We start from the raw sequence: 21,888 nt of genomic DNA, 5'->3' as shown, positions 1-21,888 counted from the left end.
CATGGTGGGCTCTGGAGCTAGACTGGGCCTCTGGAGCCGAGCTTGGAATGGTCAGACCTCTAGACCTCAGCAGCCATCAGGCACTGGGTGGGGCGAGGGCCTCGCTCTTAGGCAGGTGGCTCTGTAGCGACAGCAGTCCCCGAGGGGCTGCACCTGAGGGTCACATCACACACATGCCCCCCACTCCCCGGCAGCTGGGTCGAGAGATAGTGCTTACCCACCTGCACGATGGGCCAGGGGAGAAGATGAGCAGGAAGCTGGCCCCAGCTGGCTCTGAGGGGTGGGAACTCCAATACCAGGGAAGTTGGTGGGGCCATCTCTGGGCAGCGAGTGGCTGTGCGGGTAGGGGTGATGCTTCTGGAGACTTTTCTGACTGTGAGGGGCAGCGGGCTGGGCAGGGGGCAGAGGAGGCCTCGGCTGCTGCTGGGTGGGGGCTGCAGGAGGCTTAAGGGATAAAAACCAGGATGCCCAGTTAAATTTGACCTCCAGATAAACAATGAATTTGTTTAGCATGAGTGTGTCCTAAATACTGCATGGAACATACTTGCACTAAGAATTTTATTTGTTGTTTATCTGAAAGTCACATTTAAGTAGGTGTCCTGTATTTCGAGTTGCTAAATCTGGCTACCCTAGACTGGGATGGGGAGGGGGAGAGAGAGAGAGAAAGAGAGAGAGAGAGAGAGAGAGGGTGGGAGTCCTCATTTTCTCTTCTTTTGTATTGTGGGAGGGGTCAGTGGATACTTGCTTGAAGTTGACAGTTAAAAAAAAAAAATTAACCTGTCCATTTTTAGAAGTCAAAGAGATGTTTCAGATTTTGCATCTGTAAACTGTTTACTGTCTAGAGAATGACTCTTTACTGTGGATTTGGGTTCCCGAGGGCGGCTCAGAAACAATAAAGGATGAGTCCTCTCATTTATTCAGGAGGGACAAAAGGAGATTTGAGGACCCAGGGTGGAGTCTGTAAATAGCGTTAGTTCATTTGAGAAATAAAAGCTGTAATCATAGTAAACCTATGCTGTGGTGGAGGGTGTGGGAAGCCGGGGGAATAGGTGGGCACTGCCTTCCTGGCAATAGCGATCAGAGCTTTGACCTGGTAGTCTCTCCCACAGGTGCCTTCACAGGGTGCAGAGTGGAGATGGTCAGCGCGGCAGAGCTTCATGTCCGGCGGGGGTGCTGGGGACAGAATTAGGATGTCTCCAGCCGGTGCAATTTTAGGCAGCTGTTCAATTCTTTCATTTGGTCAGTGGATCTCTCCACTGCACGTACCCTGTGTGCCAGGCACCGTTTTAGATGCTGGGGGACGCTGAGAGAGAACAGATGGTCAGAACGTATGGGCAAGTGAAGGCAAGTGACTTTGTGGAATGATGTATTTCGTGTGATCCCATTTAAAAAATATACATATGTGTCTGCGTGTGCAAATTGCATAAACATGTTTAGAATGCTGCATACCTGATTGTTATTGGGGCTTACCTCTGAGGGCAGGTAGCGGGAGGCTCGGTGCCAGGCAGGATGGGGAATGTTTCTTCTTTTTAGCCATCCTGTGCTGTTTGCATTGTATACAACAAATGTCATCCCTCGTAAAAACATAATTAAAATTACACTTGATAATATCTGGGATTTTTCTTGGAAATCTTAAAAAAGTGAGCATTTAAATTGCATTCCCCTCAGTTTGTCAGATGCTGCCACTCGGGTTTACATTTTTTATTTGTGGCTGGTTTTGAACTGGTTCCCGCATGGGCTTCTTTCTCCTCTCCTTCCTCGCATTCCTGGGGTGGATGAGACCTGGTGGGATGGGCACATGGGTAAGGTAAGTCTGGGTACCAGGAAGGCAGAAGGAGCGTCACAGAAGCCAAGTCTCCATGAAAGTGGTGATTGGGCGCCCACGGTGTGTGTGGTACTGAGGTGTCCTGGGGGGGGCCACAAAGGAGGGAGGCAGGCCCCGGACAGCAATGCCAGGGGGCCCCAGGGGGCCTGAGGTCCACTGACATGCGCCAGGCACTGTTTTGTTTATCCATATTTATGAACTCATTTAGTTTTCCTCAGTAATGTTATCCCCATTTTACAGATGGGGAAACTGAGGTTAAGTGACTTGCCTGAGGTCACATTGCAAGTAAGTGGCTGAGGCAGGACTCATACTCATGCAATCTGGATCCAGAGACTCTACTCTTTTTTTTTTTTTTTTAAGATTTTATTTATTTATTTATTTATTTATTTATTTATTTATTTATTTATTTATTTTAGAGAGTGGGGAGGGGCAGAGGGAAAGGGAGAGAATCCCAAGCAGACACCTCACTGAGTGCGGAGCCCAATGCGGGGCTCAATCTCAAGGCCCTGAGTCCATGACCTGAGCCGAAATCAAGAGTTGGACGCTTAACCGACTGAGCCACCCAGGCGCCCCAGAGGATCTGCTCTTAACCTCTATGCCACGGCACCTCTCATTAGGGAGTGCAGATAGGGATGCTCCTGAAGACTGAGCGTGGTTGACCATGGAAGGTCTTCTGCCAGAGGTAGATCTGGAAGGAAAGGATGGTAGATTCGGAGAGGCGGAAGGTGCCTTCCAGGCAAAGTGACAACAGGGACAAAGATGCAGAGGCTGGAGCACGAGAGGTGGGTTGTAGGGGCTGGGGAGGAAATCCGCGTAGGAACCCGAGGGAGGAAGTGGGAGGTGAGGCTAGGGGGCAGATGCCAAATATTTTAAACCATTGGCCTCACTGGACTTTCTGGAACAGGTAGCCGAGCACCTCTTAGCCCCCTTTCTGTCCTGTCTGGCCTTTCCCCAGGGCTATACCACCCTATCCCTGGCCTGCCTGGGTCCAGCCTTGACCGACCACTGGAGGAAGAGAGACAGCTGAGGCAGGGCAGGAGCATGGGCTGGGAAGCAGGGGGGCCCAGGGTGAGATCCTGGTCTTTACACCCACTAATGGAGGAGCCTTGGCCATTTGGCACCTTGCCTGGGACTCAGTTTCCTCTTCTGTTCTTTATTTTTAAACTTTTTTTTTTTAAGATTTTATTTATTTATTTGACAGAGAGAGACACAGCAAGAGAGGGAGCACAAGCAGGGTCAGTGGGAGAGGGAGAAGCAGGCTTCCCATGGAGCAGGGAGCCGGATGCGGGACTTGATCCCAGGACCCTGGGATCATGACCTGAGCTGAAGGCAGATGCTTAACGACTGAGCCACCCAGGCGCCCTATTTTTAAACTTTCTATTATGGGAAAATATAAGCCTTTACAGAAGTAGAGAGAATAGGATAATGCACTACCATGTACCTACTGCTCAGCTTTAACTCCTACCAGCTCATGGCCAGTCTCGTTCCATTTCTGCCCCCCCCCCCAATTCAGACCAAGTCCCAGACGCCATTTCCTCACAAATACCTCAAGATGTGTCTTGAAATGATAAGGACTTTTCCTAACATAATCACAATGCCATTATTCTACCTAAGAAGAAACTATTCCTTTATATTGTCACATATCTACTGAGTGTTACAGACATGTCTTTCTTTTGTTTTGTCTTGCTTTTGTTTTTTTGCACTGAGTTTGACTCAGGATCCAAATAAGGGCTACACATTGTGACTGGTTGATACGTGTCTTAGTCTCTCTTAATCTGTAGTTTCCCTCTCCATCTTTTCCTTTGTCCTCGGCAGTTGATCTATTGGAGAAGCCAGGTTGTTTGTCCTGTAGAATTTCCTGCAGTCTGGATTTTGTTGATTGCATCCCCGGGGTATAGTTTAACGTGTCCCTCTGTCCCCTCTGTAAATTGGGTAGTTGAATCCATCTGTCTCCTGACTACCTTCCTGACTTTACCTTCACAACGCCTAGAATTGCACCACCTCTCCCCACGTCCATTGCTGCCCTCCCTTCTGAGCCTCCACTGTAGCTTTCCTGCATCATTGCAACAGCCTCTCCCGGGTCTCCCTGCTTCCCTCCTTGTCCTAGCAGCCAAAGAGACTCTTTTAAAACCTAAATCAGATCCATCCCTTCTCTGCTCAAAACTTCAATGACTCCCTCTTCTTTGGAATAAAACCCAAAGTCCTATAAAAAGTCCTGTTAATGGCCTACAAGGCCCTGTGTGATCTAGCTGCATAGTACCCCTGACCTCATCTCATGCCACTCCTTCCTCGCTTGGTTCCTGGCCATTTTTTGGATGTATTGGACATCCTCCTGCCTCAGGGCCTTTGCACTGCTATTCCCTGGAAGTGCCCGGCTTCAGAGGTCAGGATGGCTCATGATGTTCACATCTCTGCCCATGTCACCTCCTCAGAGAGGCCTTCCCAGAGCATCTCATCTAAAATAGCTGCTGATGGGTTTCCTGGGTGGCTTAGTTTGTTAAGTGTCTGCCTTCGGCTCAGGTCATGGTCCCAGGGTCCTGGGATCGAGCCCCGCATCGGGCTCCCTGCTCAGCGGGGAGCCTGCTTCTCCCCCTCCCTCTGCTGCTCCCCCTGCTTGTGCTGTCTCCCTCTCTCTCTGTCAAATAAATAAATGAATAAAATTTTAAAAAAATAAAATAGCTGCTGTTAACTGATGAATTATTGAACTCTACATCTGAAACTGATGTACTGTATATTGGCTAATTGAATTAAAATTAAGGAAAAAATAGCTGCTGTCTTTCTCCATCCCCCGCCCCTGCTTTAGTTTCCTTCATAGCACTTGCCCATCCTTGATATTAACAGTCTTGTTGCTTTCCCCTCCCCGGCTCCCCTACCTGCCTGTGAGCTCGGTGAGGGCAGGGCAGCAGGACTCTGCCCACAGAACAGATAGACGTCCTCTTTCACTTATAGGCTCCCAGTCAGCTCCTCTCTTTTCAGCATTTCCTGGGAAAATAAAACAATGCTTCAGAGTTTACAGAATACTTCCTGTCCTAGGTCAGATGCTGGGAAGCATAACAAGACAAGTGATTTACTGCAGGCAAGCCCGCAGAAGGGAGGGAGGGTGTCTGCAGGGCACTTGAGAGGGGGACAGCAAGTGCCAGGGATGGGGTCCTGCCTGGAGGCAAGGGGCCAGGACTCTTGGACTCCCTTACTAGGTAGTTGTTGGCTGCCCCCTACCCCGGGGGAGGGTATAACCTCCCAGGCATCTTGGGTGAGGCCACTCACCCAGAAGCCCCTGCCAACTCTCAGGAGAGGGGGACAGTGGTATGGAGCATCAGGTACCCCTTCTCCACTTTCTTTGTATCCATTTGCTGCTGTGAGCCCAGCCATCAGCTGCGAGGGAGGTATTTATTTATTTATTATTATTATTATTATTTTAAAGATTTTATTTATTTATTTGAGAGAGAGATAGCAAGAGACAGCACGAGCGGAGGGGGAGGGGCAGAGGGAAAGGGAGAAGCAGGCTCCCCACTGAGCAGGGAGCCCGACGCGACGCCACGCGGGGCTCGATCCCAGGACCCCAGGATCATGACCTGAGCCGAAGGCAGATGCTTAACCGACTGAGCCACCCAGGCACCTGGAGTATTTGCTAATGACTGCTATTCCTGTGTGATATATGAAGAAGCCCAGGTTCTGGGGGGCAGGATGGTGGAATGACTTGCCTGGGTGGCACATCCAGGAAGGGGCAGACCTGGAATTTGAGCTCTGATTCTTCCTTGGGTCACTCTTCTTGGCTGCTGGTTCCTGACATTCTTCTCATTCGTTCATTCCGCAAATAGGTATCCAGAGCCGTGTGCGGTACTGACCTGGGTGCTGGCTGTTCAGTGGCGAGTGAGCCCCCTCCCAGCTGTGGATGTGTCCATCTGTACCCTGCTTACCCCCGCGGAGCCCTGAGCCCCAGTTTCCGTAACAACAGCATGCGCACGTGTTAGACCCCTCGTGGGGATTAGCACACGTCAGCCTCACAGCACTGCATTCAGATGGGCAAGCTGAGGCTGCACACGGGCTTAAGGCTTCGGACCAGGGTCCCTAGCGAATGTGTGATAGAGCTGGGATTCACCTGGGTCTGAACACGGCTCTCCCCACTCCCACCTCCCCTCCCCCGGCCCCGCCTACAGCAGGCTATCTGGTGTCACCTTTATCAGCAGCTCCATCGGACACCAGGCTGCCACCCTGTCCTGCTCCCCAAGTGTTGGGTGACCAACTGCCATCTCACCTGCCCCACTTGGCCAGGCCCCAGACAGGGCACCTCTGATGGGAGGTTAACCCCACCGTACAGGGCCCTGGATTCCTGCCTCTGCCCCTTCCCCAGCCCCTTTGTCACTGGTGCTGACTGGCTGGGTGGGCCCTTGTGCATTGGGGGCCCCTCCCCCTCACACCAGCTGGCCTGGTAAGCTGCAAAGCTGGCTTGGCCTGGGTGCCCCTGGACAGGGCTGGGGGTGGGGTGGCAAATCACGGCAGGCTTCCTTTGCGCCTCCTCACTCCCCAAACAGGGTCAAGACAAGCCTGACAGGGAGAAATCAAGTCAGCAACTTAAGTTGTAACATTGCCGCATTAGGTATAGAAGGGCGAGGAGGGCCCCCCCACTGCCTTGGGGATGGGGGTCTGCGAGGCAGTAGATTGGGGATGGGGGGCCCCTACTTGCATCAACTCCAGATTTCTGAGATCCCTGCTCCCCCCCAGGACCCTTTCCTATCACATCCCCAGGCTGCTCTGGACCACTGCTCAGCTGAGCTGGGTGCTAGAGGCCAGGCTCTTTCCCAAATTTGAGGTTTCGAGGCTCCTGCCAGGGGCTACTCCCAGGAGAGGTCTGTGCCCCCCTTGGCAAGAACTCCAGGAATATTTGTGCAAATTTTGGGCAGGAAATAGCAAGCAAAGCACATGCAAAAAAGCCCATCTTCCTGTTGCCAGTGGAATAGTTACTCTGCTCACAGCCTGGTCTGGATGGCTGGAGTGCTTCGGTCTGCAGGGGAGTGAGGCACTCCCCAGAGCGGCTGCAGGGGTGCAGGGGAGGTGGGAGCCCCGAGGGCTGTGGCCACCCCACCCTTACTGCAAGTCAACATCTGATTTCCATCATACTTTCCTCCTCACCAGATGGTGGTTTTCTAATTTAATCATTTTGTTTGCATTAGCTAGACTTCTATAAAGAACTTTCCCTCTTCATTTATTTTGTTATTCTGAAATATGGTATGTATAGTAGGATAAAGGCTTGATTCTTTCCCTTTATTTATCAGTTTTAAAAGAAATGATGGGGGGGTGCCTGGGTGGCTCAGTCGGTTAAGCGTCTGCCTTTGGCTCAGGTCATGATCTCAGGGTCCTGGGATCGAGCCCCATGTCAGGCTCCCCGTTCAGCAGGGAGTCTGCTTCTCCCTCTCCCTCTGCCCCTTCTCCTGTGCTCTCTCTCTGTCTCTCAAATAAATAAATAAAATCTTCAAAAAAAAATGAGTTGGTGCTCTAGCAACCTCCAAAGGTGACCAGTGAGTATTTATCTCATTTTAAAATACAAAAGTGTATAACCTACGCTATACGTTTTAACAAATCAATACAAAGCCAACATCCAAGTCACTACCATGTAGGTCAAAACCAGAGAATTGCTATAGTCACAAAAGCCTCCCTAGCACCCTTCTCCTCCACTGGGCCTCCCTCCCAGAGGGACCCACCGCTCTAAATAGTTAGTGGTATTAGCTGCTTTGTTTTTGGTTTTACCACGTAAGTATGCATCCAAAACCAAATAGTTCTGTCTCTCTTTGAATTTTAATTAATAGAATTACTATTCTTTAATGGCTCCAAGCCAAGAGCCCGACATGGGGCTCGATCCCAGGACCCTGGGATCATGACCTGAGCCAAAGGCAGACGCTCAACAGACTGAGCCACTCAGGCGCCCCCCAACTCATGCAGTTCTGCAGGGTATAAACCTAGGAGTGGAATTGCTGGGTCATGGGGTGTGTCTTCACACTTACCGGATAGTGCTAAACTGTTATCCAAAGTGGTTGTACCAGTCCCCACACGTACAGGTAGTGTGTGCTAGATCTCGGTGCTCCACATTCTTGCAGACATTTGGTTATTAACAGACTTTTAAAGTGTTTTTATATTTTGATTTTTATTTTCGTTATGGATTTTTATAAATTTGATGAGTTTCAGTCCTTGTATTCATTACTCTCAATGATGCTTAAGTAGTCCCACTTTTGGCCAGTGGGAGCCTCTTCAAGTTAACTCTGGTATCCTTTTCACACAAGCGCACTGTGTTTGGAAGTGTCCTTGTTTTCTGGAATGAAGGTGTTCTAGGCTCCTCAGAGCTGTAATCAGCCATTTCTTCAGGGAGCTCTGGGTCATTTTATTTATATATGTGTGTGTGTGTGTGTGTGTGTGTGTGTGTGTATAAAATTGCGATATAATTCTATACCATAATTTTATCCCTTTTAAAATGTACAATTTGGGGGCGCCTGGGTGGCTCAGTATGTTAAGCTTCTGCCTTAGGCTCAGGTCATGATCCCGGGGTCCTGCGATCAAGCCCCTCGTCCAGATCCCTAGTCAGCAGGGAGCCTGCTTCTCCCTTTCCCTCTGCAGCTCCCCCTGCTTGTGCTCTCTTTCTTTCTCTCTCTGTCAAATAAATAAATAAAATCTTTTTAAAAAATAAAATATATAATTCGGTGGCTTTTAGCACATTCACAAACTTGTGCAACATCACCACTATCTAATTCCAGAACATTTCCATCACTCCAGAAAGAAACCGCATGCCCTTGAGCACTTATTCCTCAGTTCCCCTCCCTCAAGCTCCTGGCAACCACCCATCTCCTCTCTGTCTCTATAAATTCACTGATTCTAGATAATGCTTATTTGGTAAGTGGACTCATATAAGACGTTTCTGACTGGCTTCTTTCATTTAGCGTACTGTTTTTAAGGGTCACCCATGTTGGAGCCTGGGTCAAGACTTCATTCCTTTTTATGACTGAATAATATTCCATCGTATGGATATACACGTTTTGTTTATCCACTCATCCAGTAATGGACGTCTGAGTTGTTTCTACCTTTGGGTTGTTACGAGTAATGCTTCTATGAGCATTTAGGTACAAGCGGACATAGGCTTTCATTTCTGTTGGATCTATACCCAGGGTCACATGGTAAATCTACTTTTAACTTTTTGAGGAGCTACCAGGCTGTTTCCCAGACTGCACTGGTTCACATTTCCACTGGCAGGGTATGAAAGTTCCAGTTTCTCCTCATCCTCCCCAGTGCTTTCTGTTGTCCATCTTTTTTTTTTTTTAAATTTCTAAAAAGATTTTATTTATTTGTCAGAGAGAGAGAGAGCACAAGCAGGGGGAGCTGTAGGCAGAGGGAGAAGCAGGCTCTGAGCAGGGAGCCTGATGCGGGGCTCAGTCCCAGGACTCTGGGATCATGACCTGAGCTGAAGGCAGACTCTTAACTGACTGAGCCACCCAGTCATCCCTATTTTCCATCTTTTTTTTTTTTTAAAGGTTTTATTTATTTATTTGACAAAGAGAGACACAGTGGGAGAGGGACCACAAGCAGGGGGAGAGGGAGATGGAGAAGCAGGCTTCCCGCTGAGCAGGGAGCCCGATGTGGGGCTCGATCCCAGGACCCTGGGATCATGACCTGAGCTGAAGGCAGACGCTTAACGACTGAGCCACCCAGGCGCCCCGCTATTGTCCATCTTTTTGATCATAGCCATCCTAGTGGGTGTAAAGTAACATCTCATGGTGGTTGCGATAGGCATTTTCCTAATGACAAATGATGTTGAGCGTCTTCTCATGTGTTTATTGGCCTTTTGTATACCTTCTTTGGAGAAATATCTTTTCACATCCTTCCCCAAGTTTTTTTTAAGATTTTATTTATTTTTTTGAGAGATTGTGAGAGAGAGAGAGCATAAGCTCGGCAGAGAGGCAGAGAGAAAAGGAGAAGCAGACTCCCCGCTGAGCTGGGAGCCTGAAGTGGGGCTGGATCCCAGGACCCTGAGATCATGACCTGAGCTGAAGGCAGATGCTTAACCGACTGAGCCACCCAGGCACCCCTCCTTCCCCAATTTTTAATCGGATACTTTGTCTTTTTATTGATGAGTTTTCAGAGTTCTTTATATATTCTAGATACACTTGTCAGATATATGACTTGCACATTTTTTTTACTCATTTCTGTGAGTTGTCTTTTCTCCGTGGATCCATTTAATGAGGAATGGTAATTAGAGACTCAGTCTGGGTGTTAGAGGCATTATGCTTTTTGAATTCTAGAAACCAACCTAAGAACCTACCCATAGCCTCAGAAACTCTGGGCAGTAGGGCCTTGGGCTGTAGGGACAGCCTTGCCTGATCTCCTTGTCTTATCGGGACACTGAGAGGCAGAGGGGCACCCAGTTGCTATGTGGCTATAGGGCACCAGAGTCAGGTCCCCATTTTAGTTCCCATTACTCCTCTTGGGGTCCTCACCCTAGCCTGACCTACATCTTTCAAACCCCCAGACCCAACCATTCTCTTTACTTCGGTGCCTCCAGCTCTGCTTTGTGGCTCTCAGCTTCTCTTCTTTCAAGGAGAAGCTTCTTTGGTTGCCCCAACCCAGAGGGCTTGTCTGGGATGTGCTCCTGTGGCCCCAGGAGGTGGGAAGTTGCATTATCCAGTGCACTGGATGCATTGTCAGTGGTCTAATTTGGGAAAAACCAGGTACACCCAAGGTAAAGAGTTTCCTTTATGCAGGACTCATCAGTGCCTTTAACCTACTGTTGTTTATTGTGAATGTCAAGGTATTTAATTGCCAACACTTAGAAGCAAATCTAGACATCATGTAATAGGTGAATGGATAAATAAACTCGTATGTCCAGACAATGGCATACTAATCAGGACTCAAAAGAAATGAACTATCAAGCCACGAAAGACATGGAGAAACCTTAAAGAAATTAATAAGGGAGAGGAAAGTCAGTCTGAAAAGACTGCATACTTTGTGATCCCAACTATATGACATTCCGGAAAAGGCAAAACTTACAGAGACAATAAAAAGATCATGGTTGCCAAGGGTTTGGGGAAAGGGAGAGGGTGAGAGGGATGGATGGGTGAATAGATGGAGCACAGGGGACTTTCAGGGCAATGAAACAGTAGATGGATACATGTCATTATATGTCTGCCAAAATCTATAGAATGTACACCACCAAGAGCAAACCCTAATGTAATCTATGGACTTAGGTTGGCAATCATGTGTCAGTGTTGGTTCATTGATTATAACAAGCACAGTGATGGAATGTTGGTGGTAGGGGAAACGGGGGAGTGGGATATATGGGAATTCTCTGTATTTTTTGCTCAGTTTTGCTGTGAACCTAAAACTGCTCTAAAAATAAAGTCTATTAATTAAAAAAAAAATAACATCAGGGAGTGATGAGTGTTACAAAGGAAAAATAAAACAGAAGGGGCTAGGGAGTGACGGGGTGGACTGGTTATTTTAGATAGGTTAGGGGTCAGAGACATGAATTAGAGACCTAACAAGGCAAGGAAATGAGCCTTGTGGACATCAGGGGAGGACCATCCCAGCACAGGGAGGGCGCCTGCAAAGGCCCTGGGGCAGGAAAGAGCCTGATGTGTGTGAGGGACACAGAGGGACAAAGTGCCTGGAAGGGAGAAGGGGATGGGGGGAGTGGCTGGAGGTGAGAGTAAGCAAACAGGTCGGGGCCCTCTGTGTTCCACCTGTAGGCAGGCAAGCCCTTGGGTCTTGTTCTCAGTGAGATGGTGAGTCACTAGAGGGTGGGGGTGTGACATGTCAAAATTATATTTATGATTTAAAAAGAGGAGTGTCTGGCAAATAGATGGTAGGGGGCAAGGGTGTAAGGGAAACCTGTTAGGGGGCCACACAGCCCTCCAAGCGAGAGATGATGGTGTTGACCCACCGTCTATGGCAGAGGGAGTGCAGAGTAGCTGGAGTCTGGGTATAGTCTGAGGGGAGAGTCAGTGGGATGTGGAGGTGAGGGAAGGAGAGGAATCTACATCATTGGTTTGAGCATTTGGGTGAACAGTGATGTCATTTTGGGGGATAGAGATGACCAGGGTTGGAGCCGGCTCCAGAGCAATCAAGAGTCCTTTGGGGACAGGTCAACTTGTTGGACATCCAGATGGGAGGCTGAGGAGGTGGTTGGATTTATGAGGCTGGAGTTCAGTGCCAGAGTTGGGGCTAGAAATATAAGAGGGGATCACTTGGAGAGTAGATGTGCCCAAGAAAGAGAAGAGGCTCCAGGGCTGAGCCCTGGGTGTGCGGGCCATAGAGAGTCAAGGAAAGATGGCGGTGAAAGTGTGGTGTCCAGAGCAGGAAGGCCATGATGTCAGGGCCGATGGGGTGGCAGCCATGTGGCAGCGGGAAGGGGACTAGAGAGGGGCTGGGGCTTCAGCACCATGGGGGCCAGTGGTGACCAGTGAGGGCCAGAGCCTGACTGGAGGGGCTTTGGGAAGGAGGGCCTGTGGACGGCCTTCTCGGAGTGTCCTCGATGAGCCATGGGAGCAGGCCCATGGGGCAGGAACTGAGGGCAGTGTGCAGTTCTGGGGGGCCTTTTTTTTTTTAAAGAATTTATTTATTTATTTGACAGAGAGAGAGATAGCAAGAGAGGGAACACAAGCAGGGGGAGGGGGAGAGGGAGAAGCAGGCTTCCCGCTGAGCAGGGAGTCCAATGTGGGGCTGGGACCCTGGGATCATGACCTGAGCCGAAGGCAGACGCTTAACGACTGAGCCACCCAGGCGCCCCGCCCCCCTTTTTTTTAATGAGAGAAACAAACCCTGTTTCTCCCTTGGTGGGAAGGAGTCTGTGTGGAGGGAGAGTCCGAGCATTGCAGTTGGCGAGCCAGGAGGCCAGGGGCTAGCGCCGGGTGCCTGGGAGGCAGAGCTTGGGAAGGGGGGGCGAGTGAGTGTGGGGGTGTTCTTGACAGGCTGCTCCCATTTTCTCCTGACAACGGCACTGGCGTCAGCTGGGAGTGAGGAAGGAGGAGGTGTTGTGAAACATTGGTCTCCCGTGGTGGTGGTTCTCACAACCGCCCTGTGAAGTAGGTGCAGTCATCCCTGCTTTGTAGAAGATGAGAAAGGTGAAAGTGGGCCCAAGGGTGACTTGCCAGGAAGCGGCAGGACCGAGATCGGAACAGGGTCTGGTGGATTCCCAGGGCACTCTCCGGGTGTTCATACAGCAGTGTGGACATCAGGATGTGAGTCTACACCCTGCTCATCCAGCCTCCCTGCCTAGGGCAGCCCTTCCCTCGCATGGTGGGCACCAGGGCCCAGACAGGGGAGGTGACTGCCCCTAGCTTGTACAGAGTGGCACAGGGTGGACGCAGTGGACTCCCCGGGAGCCAGACCTGGGCCAGGAATCCATTTGGCATCTGGCCCCCATTATGCTCCCACCAAACAGGGGGCCATGATGACTGTTTGGGGCTCTGGACTGATACCCGTTTGGACCCCGTGTCTAATAGGCCTTGAAATGCTGGGTATTCCTCCTTCTCCAGTGATGCTTACCCTGAGAAATGGCTGTGTAAGTCCCTCAAGGGAGGGGTTGTTCAAATCATTATCACATATATTTGTTCTGGGGTCACGGGGCCCTTCCTCGGGGGGACCTGGTCTCTACTTCAGTCACTTAGATCTGAAACCTTGCTCAGGTCTGGAAATCGGGCAAAGGATCATGACTTTTATTGATCCTCAGGCCTTGGTTTCTTTTGATTCTGTAGAGAGGGAGTGTCCTTGTTGGCTGTCTATCCAGCTTGCCCCCCGGGGCCACCACGTTCTGTTTTTTTTTTTTTTTTTTTTTAAGAGTACTTATTTATTTATTTGACAGAGAGAGACTCAGAGAGAGAGGGAACACAAGCAGGGGGAATGGGAGAGGGAGAAGCAGGCTTCCTGCTGAGCAGGGAGCCCAATGTGGGGCTCGATCCCAGGACCCTGGGACCATGACCTGAGCCGAAGGCAGACACTTAACGACTGAGCCGCCCAGGCGCCCCGCATTCTGTTAACCATTCCCATAGCTCTGCGGCTCAGGCTGTCCCAGCCGTGGCTCTGACCTTGCCCGTAGTTGTGATCATTGCACCCACCTTGCTTCTGACGAGGAAGCGCTGTGACTTGGCCTCTTATTGGGGGATCCTATCATCTCAATGCCGTCAGGGCACCCAGTTCTGTAACAACAGCTCCTGTTCTTGGGTCTTTGAGGGATATTCACCCCTAAGCTTGTCAGGCTGCTGGGACCCCCCTCACGCCACCACGTTCCTTATGGCTTTGGCAAAGGGAGGGCCTGTCAGTCCTGCAGGAGATAGACTCCTTTTTTTAGATTTTTTTATTTATTCATTTGAGACACAGAGAGAGAGAACATGAGCAGGGGGAGGGGCAGAGGGAGAGGGAGAAGCAGGCTCCCCGCTGAGCCAGGATCCCAACGTGGGGCTTGACCCTAGGACCCTGGGATCATGACCGGAGCCGAAGGCAGACACCTAACCATTTGAGCCACTCAGGCGCCCCAGGAGGTAGACTCCTGGTGGGTTTTCTGGCCTGCCTGGCACATCCACCGAATGTGTCTGAGGCTTTGACTTCCTTTTCCGCTGTCTGATACGGCAGCCCGGGCGTTTCTGCCTCGCCCGCTGTGGTCAGGGCTTTCTCCCTCTGACTCTTACATGTGGGATTACCTCTCCCTGATCCAGCTTCGTGGCCCGCCCCACCCCTTGATCCAGCCCTCAGCTGGCATCCGAGTGCTCTCCTGGCTTCGGCAGCCGGGCCGATGTGTGCCTTACCCTAGATATTGGGCTGGTGGCCAGGGCGAGGTGGGGGGGGCAGATCTGAGGGAGGATCCTCAGCGCTGTCTTCAGTGTGAAGGCATGCTAGGCTCTGAGGGGTCACTTCCAAGTCTCACTCTTTCCGGAGCAAGGCCTGACCTTGGTGCCACAGACTCTTCAAGGGCTGAGAATTCAACCATCTCTGACATTCCGCTCCCCTTATCATGAAGCTCTGTGTCTCTTGCTCCGCTATTCCCTCCCCCTCAGCTGCAGGGGAGAATTTTTATGCAGCTAAGAAGGCCCTTGGCTTTCACCCTTGGCCTTGAATTAGTGATTCATCACTCTCAGCCTTTCATTGTCTTTCTCCAGGCCACGAGAGCCCCCAGCCGGCCCATCCCTCAGGCTTTATAAGAAATTACTTCTCCCCCAGCCTCTCCCGATTCCAGAGACATCACCCCTGCAGCGTGCTCCCCCTTCCACCTGCAGCCCTGGAAAGTGTCAGCAGCTTCACAGGGGTCCTGCGTTAAGGTGAGGGATCCGGGCCTGGGGGCAGCCAGTTACTGGAGGTGAGCTTCCCGCCTGGAAAGGTCTGTCAGGTGGAGGGCAGTTCTTGGGGAGGGACTGAGGGTTGTCAGCGGTGAGCTCCCCCCGCAGCTGGGGTAGGGGCACCTTTGGCCTGAAGCAGGGGCAGCGTAGCACATGTCACTGCACACAGTTGAGTCTTCCCACCGTCGGTGGACATCTGGGTGGTTTGGGCCTAATACCATACCACTGCCGTGAGCATTCATGCACGGCGTCCGGTGGCCACGTGCACGCGTGACCCTGGGGCACATAGCCAAGAGGGGAAGTGTGGGTCTAAGGTGTGCATGCGGTGAACTCTGGTAGGCCTTGCCAAGTGGTTGTCCAAAGTGGCCATTTTTCACCCCCCACCAGTGGTGTTGGAGAGTTCTGGTTGCTCTTCATCCTTGCCAACACTTGAGATAGTCTGTCCTTTTCTTTTAGCCATTGTGGTGGTCCAGACGGCACTGGTTCTTATGTACAGACAGGGTGTCCCCGCTCTGGCAGGTGGGTGGCTGTGAGATTTGGGGAGCCTGGAGCACCCCCACCTGACTGTACCTGGTACCCATTTCCAGGGGTCTTTTCAGATCCTGGCAGATGCATTAAAACATTATCAGAAAATAACACTGTCACGGGACTTGGTTTGTCCGACTCCTTTCAGCCTGAGGTTCCAGCTCTGAAGGGTCATGGGAAGGAAACAGGTAAGTTTGGCTGCCTGTGAGGCCAGGCGTACGTGGGGTCTCCTGAGGACACCAGGAAACAGCGGCAGTGACTCACTCTGTCTAGTGGTTCACAGTTTCCAAAATGCTTTCTCATCGTAGCTCCTCTGGGCCCCATGACACCCTCACGTTAGTGACAAAGTGAGCCGTGCACCCAGCGATGGACTCCCAAGTCAAGGGCCCCAACTTTACTTCTTCATCTTATTGGCCTATGCCCCCCTCCCTTCCTTTAGAAAGCAGCTCAGGGCCAGCTCAGTGGTGGGGTTTAACCCCTCTCCCCAGTCCCCCCGCTTGTTTTATGTGGTACCCCTGCCTGTTGCCTGTTCATGTTCTCTTAGAAGCGGGTAATGCCCGAGGTTCTCTGGGGCTAACTGCTAATTGGACTAGAGCTTCTTAGGTGCTCAAAAGTCTCCTGGGGATTTTGTTAAAAGATTCGGAGTCGGAGGATCTGGTGGGCCCAGGTTCTGCATTTTTCACAAACATCTGGGTGATGCCGGTGCTGCTCGTCCACGGACCACACTTTGAGTTGCGAGGAGTTAGATCGTCCCCCAGTTGTGGGCTGTGCTTGGCCTCCCCCCATGGGGCTCAGGCAGGCACTGATTACCGTCTGGACTCCGGCATGAGTGTCAGTTACTACAAGTCCAAGCCTCTCTCTTCTCCCATTGGAGACATGTGAGTCAAGTCATTTGGCTCAGTTCAAAGCGCCTTACTCTTAATACCTCTCTCAGGAGCATCTCTGTTCCCTCCCTCTTCTTGCTCTCTTCTCTTTCCTCAACACTCCCTTTTTTTTTTTTTTTTAAGATTTATTTATTTATTTGTGAGAGAAACAGAGAGCACCAATAGGGGGAGGGGCAAAGGGAGAGGGAGAGAATCCCAAGCAGACTCCCTGCTGGGTGCAGAGCCTGACATGGGGCTCGATCCCATAACCCATGAGATCATGACCTGAGGAGAAACCAAGAGTCAGACTGGGCTCAACCCAGGCTCAACACTCCTAATTCCTATCCTCCTCTTCCCGTATATGGGCACATTGTCAGCTAGACATTAGGCTAGACATTAGGCAGAAAGCTGGCTGAGTAAAATTCTTTATACTAAAGTGTGAATGACTCACATCTCTTCCCTTACCTCTTCCAGGGGTTATTTAGATGTGAAAAAGAAGGTGCTTTGGGTTGTTAGAAGAGTCGACAGTGAGGGAAAGAACAAAATATTCAGGAATTCCTTCCTGTGCCTCCTAACGTTTCCCAAGCTTGGGCTTATTATTGAAATCATACGAGGGAACTTTTAAAAAATAAAACAAAACAAGACAGAGACACTTGGGTTTTACCCCAGATCAGCAGACTCAAGACTCTCCAGAGCAGGTACGAGGAATGTGCATTTTCTTTGAAAGCGATTTTGTCACACATCCAGGTTTAGAAACTGCTTCCCTAAATTATACCACGAGTGCTACTTGTGTATCCATTTCCCTCTGTTTCTGGAGGAAAATGACTCAGAGGGTCTTTCCGCCTCACCCAGGAAACTGTTGAGTGGGAATACAGGGGACCCAGATGAGGTGTGAGGGGCCAGCTCCCGCCCAATCTCAGCTGCTTACAGGCCCCTCGTCCTCAGTGAGGAGGGACCTCTGTTTGCTCATCTCTGCAATGGGGCTGAAGCCAGCCACCGGCAGCCCCCCCTGTGGTTGTGGCTGGAGGGTGGAGAGGTTGTGCACTTGCAGCCGATTATGCCATGGGACAGAAGGCAGCCTGTGGGGGGGGGCAGGCAGAAACCACAGCACGTTGGGGGCTCAGCACCTGCACTGAAGCTTGGTCACAATGGCTCGCTGGGAATAATTGCTGTGGTAATTATGAAGATTGCAGAGGCAAATGGATTCCACTTTACATTCTGCTCCCTTGCAAAGGTCATCTGTAATTGCTTGACTTCCTCCCTGTGGTGGGTAAGAGGCTGTGGTGGGGGCCCTTCAGGGGGTCTCTGTGATACAGGCCCAAGCTGGGGGGGGGGACTGGGAGCCCCCCTGGGGGAGACCTCGGCCAGCCTGAGGTGGGTGGCAGGTGGCTGAGCCCTCAGTGCAGAAGCTGCCCTGCCTCCTCCTCCAGGGTAACGCCCGGGCTCCCTACTGCGCTCTTAGTTGAGCTGGGCTGCAGTTTGGGGCACTCGGTGCTTCCTGACTCATGGGGAGGCTGAGGCCAACGTGGTGATCTGTCCTGCCCATCAGTCCAACTGGAAGCCTCAGCCCCAGTTCCCCTGCAGCCTGCCATGCTGTGGGGCTCTGCGCCATCACCAACCTTCTCTGGTTGTCTTTTTCTACAAAATGAAGGAGACACAGTGGCTTTGGGAGGCCCCCTCCAGCTCTGGGTTCCAGGAATCCAGCATCTGTTCCCAAGTTTTGTAGAAGATTTGTGCACAACTTTGGAGTCGGACAGAATGGAGTTTCAATCCTGGCTCTTTCCTGCTGGGTGATATTGGGGCACTGACTTTACCTCTCTGATCCCCAGTTTCCTCTTGGAAAAAATAGAGATAATGGTATCCATCTCTTAGGGTTGCTGTTGAGATTAAAGGAGATAATAATGAAGAAATCCCTGGTTGGCACTACTGATCACTTCTTCCACGTCAGGCAGGGTTCCAGGGGCTTTTCCTGTCCCAGGTCACATAATCCGCCCAGCTGCCCCATGCACCAGGGACTGCTGCTATCCCCAGTTTAAAGATGAGGAAACGTAACAGTGGAAAAGCATGGGCAGAGAGGCTCCCAGCAGATGTCAGCTGCTGGTACAAATATTTCCTCTTCTGTCCTCCTTGGGAAGCTTCTCCACCTTTGCTCCAGGTGTACCCATCTATATGCCTCTGCTGGAGCTCCTCCTCCTCTGAACTCCCCTTCCTGTCTGGCCCTTGAACCCTGTACCCCAGCCCTGCCTCCAGGCAGCCCTCCCCTGCAGCCAGACCTCTCTGATTCCGTGGTGTGGACAACCCGCCTTACACTGTCCAGCACCCTATTACCATCTGACTCTGGTGTCTCCTGAGTCTACCCATGTTTCCCTGGTGCTGACTCCATGGCCAGATCTTATTTATCTCCTTAGATGCACCTGGCATAGCATGGAAGGTGCTGGAGAACCATGTGTTTGAAAAGTTCAAACATGAAACATGTGCATGAAAGATGACGTACAGAATGGGAGGAAATATTTGCAAATAATATATCTGATAAGGGATTAATATTCAGAATACATAAAGAACTCCTAGAACTCCACAAAGAACCAAGAACCTGGTTTAAAAATAAGCAAAAGATTTGAATAGATATTTCTTTAAAGAAGAGATGCAGGTGGCAAATAAGCACTTGAAATGTGTTCAACCGCATTAATCATTAGGGAAATGCAAATCAAAACTACAATGAGATATCACTTCACAGCCATTAGGATGGCTATTATTAAAAAAAAGTAGCAACTGTCGGTGAGGATGTGGAGAAATTGGAACCCTTTCTGCATTGCTGATGGGAATGTAAAATGGTACAGCTGCTGTGGAAAACCAGTTGAGCAGTTCTTCAAAAAGTTAAACACAGAATATGACCCAAAATTCCACTTCTAGGTATCTACCCAAAAGCAGTGAAAGCAGGAACTGAAAACAGATACCAAAACATAGTGTTCATAACAGCATTATTCACAATAGCCCAAAGGTGAAAACAACCCAGTGTCCCTTGGCAGATGAATGGATAAAGAAAATGGGGCAGATGCCTCCAATGGAATATGATTTGGCCTTAAAAAAGGAATGAAGTACTGACCCAAGCTACAACATGGATGAACCTTGAAAACATTAAGCTGGGTGAAAGAAGCCAGCCACAAAAGATACATTGTGTGGTTACACTTAATAGGAGGTGGTCCGTATATTAGGCAAATTCGTAGGTATAGAAGGTGGAATGGTAATTACCAGGGACTGGTGGAAGAGGGGGAATGGGGAGTTTATTCATGGGGACAGAGTTTCAGTTTGGGATGATGAAAAAGTTGTAGAGATGGGTTTTAGCGATGGTCACATAACAGTGGGAATATACTTAATTGTGTACTTAAAAATGGTTAAAATGGTAAATTTTATGTTATGTGTATTTTACCACAATTAAAAAGAAGTGTTCCAGGTAATTCTTGTGTGCATCTAGGTTGAAAAGCACTTTAAGAGGGGCCAGCAGATTGCATGAAAGTGATAGTTACAGTTAAATATTACAGGTGCTGTGATAGACATGAATGTGTATGTGGAAAGAATGGGCACGTCTATGTAGAAAGGTCAGGGGGTCAGGGAAGATATTTTTCCCCACCAGGCAGGCTGCTATAATTATTAGAAGGTCAGTTCTAGGGCCAGACTATTTGGTTTCAAATCCCAGCTTGCTCCGTGGGTTTTGTGCAGTAATTTGGGCAAGTTACTGCTGTGTGCCTCAGTTTCCCCCTCTGTAAAATGGGGATTCCAGTGATGCATGCCTAATAGGGACGCTATGAGGTTAAACAAGGTAATTCATGTAAAACATTTATAAAAGGAAGTATCTGCTCAGTAAATGTTAATGTTAGGATGCCTGGGTGGTTCAGTCAGTTAAGTGTCCAACTCTTGGTTGCAGCTCAGGTCATGATCTCAGGGTGGTAGAATCAAGTCCCGGGTGGAGCCCTGCATTGGGCTCCATGCTCAGCAGGGAGTCTGCTTGAGGATTCTCTCTCCCCCTCTCCTTCATTCCCTCCCCCAACTTGCACGCAAGCATGCACGCTCACTCTCTTGCTCTCTCTCAAATAAATAAATTAATTTAAAAAATGTTAACTAGAGGTGGCTCAGTTGGTTAAGTGTCTGCCTTCAGCTCAGGTCATGATCCCAGAGTCCTGGGATTGAGCCCCACATCGGGCTCCTTGCTCAATGGAGAGCCTGCTTTTCCCTCTCCCTCTGCCTGCCGCTCCCCCTGCTTGTGCTCTCTCTCTCTCTCTCTTTGTCAAATAAGTAAATAAAATCTTAAAAAAATAAAAAATGTTAACTAATATCATGATAATATGAGTATACCGTAATTTATTTATTAATTTCCCCAACTATGGACATTTAGGTTTTCTTCCTTTCCTGATGTAACAAAATTGCAAAGGACATTTTTATGTTTGTTTTCTTGAGCATATGTAAGTTTTTCTCAAGAGTGTATGCCATTAAGTGGAATTCCTGTGTTGTAGGTATGGGCATGGTTAACTGTATGAGACATGGCCACAGTGTTCTCCAGTGTTGGAAAGACCGTTGGGCCCTCTCTTGAAAGAATTATTTCAATGTGATTTAACGTGTGACTCCTGTATTCAGATGTATTAGCTGTGGAGATGGTAACAGTTGGGATGCCAATGACAGAAAAACCAACTCAAAATGGCTTAAGCCATTGTTTCTCAAATTTTATTGTGTATACAGATCATATATTACCTGTGAAAATACAGGCTCTGAGAATAGGTCCCAGAGTGTGGGGTGGGGCCTGAGATTCTTCGTTCCTGACAAGCTCTCAGATAATGCTAATGTTGATGGTCCTTCAACCACACTTGGAGTAGCAAGGGTTCTCAAACTTGGCTGGCCGTTGAAACACCTGGGGAAACTTAAAAAGTACTGATTCTTGGATTGTACACTCAGAGGTTCTGACTTAATTGATGTGGGATGAGTTTTAAAGTTTCCCATGTATTCTAATGGACAGTAAAGTTTGGGAACTACTTGCTTAAAATAAAAGGAAAACTTGCTATCTTGCTCACCAAGATCTCCTGAAGACGGCTCCAGCATTAGTTCTGTGACTCAACCACCGCCAGGAACAAGCTTTCCATCTTCAGTGGGTAGGTTTAGCCCTCAAGCTAGAGCCTTCTGGGAGCCCAAAATGGCTGCCACAACTCCAGACATCTCATGCAAACTCCACAATGTTCAAGAAGAAGGGACTGTTTCTTCCCAAGTGCCTCTTATCATCAACAAGGAAACCTTTCCTGGAAGCTCTTTCTCTCCGGTCTGATTGGCCAGGGGAACAGGAATGCCACAAATGACTTAGACCAGTGGTTCTCAAAGTGGGTCC

The 21,888-nt window shown here is 49.7% G+C and overlaps 1 protein-coding gene across 2 annotated transcripts in view; it reads left to right on the top strand.

Annotated features, from left to right (window-relative positions):
• The first annotated feature begins 1,109 nt into the window (after nucleotides 1-1,109).
• Nucleotides 1,110-21,888, top strand: part of PACSIN1 (protein kinase C and casein kinase substrate in neurons 1) — a 50,272-nt gene continuing 29,493 nt past the window's right edge. Inside the window, exons 1-2 of one of the 2 annotated variants that reach the window (XM_078055472.1) lie at nucleotides 1,110-1,344; nucleotides 14,956-15,114. The gene's annotated coding sequence lies outside the window, so the exon portion shown is untranslated. The remainder of the gene's footprint in view (nucleotides 1,345-14,955; nucleotides 15,115-21,888) is intronic. The other variant, XM_036072167.2, reaches the window with a different exon arrangement.

This window comes from Halichoerus grypus, chromosome 9, assembly GCF_964656455.1.
Source record: "Halichoerus grypus chromosome 9, mHalGry1.hap1.1, whole genome shotgun sequence".
In the NCBI taxonomy this organism is placed as follows: domain Eukaryota; kingdom Metazoa; phylum Chordata; class Mammalia; order Carnivora; family Phocidae; genus Halichoerus; species Halichoerus grypus.
This window is presented reverse-complemented; position numbering and strand designations above follow the sequence as displayed.